The sequence below is a fragment of the Sparus aurata genome, chromosome 18, assembly GCF_900880675.1.
Source record: "Sparus aurata chromosome 18, fSpaAur1.1, whole genome shotgun sequence".
Lineage (NCBI taxonomy): Eukaryota > Metazoa > Chordata > Actinopteri > Spariformes > Sparidae > Sparus > Sparus aurata.
The window spans coordinates 1,662,651-1,665,656 of NC_044204.1; the positions used below are offsets into that span (position 1 = coordinate 1,662,651).

At 40.1% G+C, this 3,006-nt stretch overlaps 1 long non-coding RNA gene across 1 annotated transcript; it reads left to right on the top strand.

Moving 5' to 3' along the window:
* Positions 1-307: 307 nt before the first annotated feature.
* LOC115568372 (uncharacterized) lies at positions 308-2,664 on the top strand. Its single transcript, XR_003981379.1, has 2 exons — positions 308-380; positions 2,590-2,664. It is a non-coding gene; the product is annotated as an uncharacterized LOC115568372 (long non-coding RNA).
* The last annotated feature ends 342 nt before the right edge of the window (positions 2,665-3,006 follow it).

Sequence of the window (3,006 nt, forward strand, 5' to 3'; positions counted from 1 at the left end):
CCCCCTTGCTTAAATATTGCTCTACTCACATTTCCGTTTCTAGGGCCATTGTATCCCACAGAGTTACTGAGAGATGTAGTGCATGTTGTGAACATGGAGTGCGATTGATTACTCTGATTTTACATTACAGGTGCTTAATGCAATGCACGTGAGAACCTTCTCAAGAATGACGCACCATAATCATGTGCATAACTACATTCTGGCTTCCGTGCTGCATAAATGGCAATCACACCAGACCGACCAACTAGAGGAACTGAAACAGAGGGAAACTGTATCTCTTGCTGGTGACATGCGTGCTGACAGTACTTTGTGTAAAGTATGGCTCATATTCCTTGATGGATCTCAAAACAAAGAAAGTTGTTGATATCCAACTTGTACAGGTAAATAGATTGCTAAAGACTTAGTAGATGATTTGCTTGAACATTTGTTATTTTTAAATGATGTAACTTTGTTATGTCTGTTAATCCACAGAGCAATGAAGTGGAAAGCAGTGTCCGCATGGAAAAGGAAGGGCTGATCCGGAGTCTGGACTTCCTTGAAAAATCTGGTGTCAAAGTTGCTTCCTTGGTAACAGACCGACACACGCAGGTCCAAAAGTTCATTCAGGAACAGAAACCGAACATTGACCACTTTTATGATGTGTGGCATTTATGTAAAGGTGAGATAATATGGAAAATGTAGTTTATATATTATTTGTATGACTGCTAATCCTGTGCAACTTTAACACCCACTGTATGAAAATTCTCTTACATCCTTACAAACTGTTCTTAGCCCTCACCAAGAAGGTGGATGCCATCTCCCAGGAGAAGGACTGCCACAAGGTAAAATCGTGGCAAAAAAAGCATAAAAAAATCACCTCTACTGGTCAGCATGTGGTTCACCTAGCGGAGAGGTAACAGTGGCAAAGTGGACATCACTTTTGATCCACATTCAGAATATCCATGTTCACGACAACCCACTGTTCCCTGAGTGCCTTCACGCCCCTTCCAATGATAAGAAGAAGTGGCTAAAGCCTGGTATGCATTTATTCAACAGCATTTATGTATTTTACTTATACTTCTCTAATATGTTCTCTCTCTCTCAGCAGCTATACACTAATCAACACATTTGCAAATGTTTCCTCCTCCAGCAACAAAGCCGACTTACAGGCTGGAGAAGGTGCTCATGAACAAGCACATTCTGAGTGATGTGAAGAAGCTGAGCCCTCTCTATCAAACATCTGCCTTGGAGGGTTAGATTCTTCACAGCGTGATTCTGCGCTTCACACCCAAAAATGTGGCCTTCTCATACCTGGGAATGCTCTGCAGGTAAATTGTGCTGTAATCATGTCAATAATGTATAGTAAAAAGATTGTGCGTTATGTAAGTGAAAAACTGACAAGTGATAACATTACAAGTTTATGTCTACACTAGTCACCGTGGCACTTGAATTGTTTGTGGAGTATTCCAATTCAAATCCTTCTTTTATCAGGCTTTACCTGGCTGCATTGCATTTCAATGAGAATTCTGCTCGTAGCCAAGCAAGGACTGCTTCAGGAGAACTGCGATTCCAAATTAAGTTTCCCAAGGCCAAGAGAGGGGAACATGCTGTGTCCATTGTGAAGACAAGCTATACTACAGGTTAAGTTGTCATCTCTATAATAATATGTTTAATTCAAAACCCTTTCACCCAGCTGGCAACATTTTGGGAAGACTTGAGTGACAAGGTATAGATATCTAAGCTGTAAACACAAAAATTCTATATTTTTGCCATTGTGCCAAAAGTTTAGACTGTATTAATTACTCTAACAATGTACTATGTTTTGGGCTCTCTCCTTTTTTTTTAGAATATGTCACCGAGCTTATGGACCTCCTTTTTAATGAGATCGTCCATGACCCGGCACCCTTTGTCGCTGAGATGAAAGCAGTGGCTGTCCCTGTGCTCACAGTATGAGCGACCTGAGAAGGCAGATGCAGTTGACAGCCATGTATCCAGGTTCACGTTCACGTCACGATCACTAGGACATGATGAGTCAACACCCATCTAACTCCACAAACAATGTAAGTCACAGCCACGAGGTATGTTGCAGTGGTCATGATGACAGCCTAATCTGTCTTTTCATATTCCTGTCTTTTTTCTTTTTCCCATGTACAGATCTCAGTGTTACTCAATGATTAATTTATTAGAAGTACATTATAACATTGAGTACACATTTAATCAAACAAACAAACATAAAGACAAAACTAAATAAATACTCAAAATTTAAATGAGGGGTTTAAAACCGGTGTACTCCCCATCTTCATCTGGGTACTCCTGCTGTATAGGGAGGACAACACAGAAAGAGATGACAACCCGGTTGTCCTTTCCCAGATATCACCAGCACCACGACACAAAACTCCTGTAGGCCAGATAGCGAGCGCGCCTGTAAAAAAAAAAGAAATCGGTTGGTAGGTTGTCCTCTGTGTGATCAAATTTGACCCTGTTGAGCTATATACATTATCAGTGTATGTTGTCTTTATAGAAGAACCTATCTGAAACCAAGTTAAACTTGTTTGATTGCTGCATATAACAGAAACTGCCTTTCCCTCCACATTTTGTCATGTCTTACAGATTGGGACCTCAGAAGATGAGTTTGATTCATCAACCTGAAGTCTGCCTCATCATATTGGCTGAATGGATGGACAAGAAAATGGACAGCAGTTTTTTTCTATTCCATGGAACTTCCACGACCACACAGCTGCATTTTCAGAAAGAATAATCATCTAGTGATTAAAAATGTCCAATCATGTGCATTTAATATATACATCTACATATCAGTGTAATGTAGATGTTGATTGATTTAGAGACTCATGTGAAAAACAGCTCCAGAATGAGCCAGTCTTTCTTGTTAGAAATCTCTCCTACATGGGAGTGGATATATAGCTGAGGAAGATGAGGGATTAAAATGGTTACAGTCAAGCAGGACTCGTGCTTTGAGTGTACCATATATAAAATACACTGTATACATTAACCAACAACACTAATATG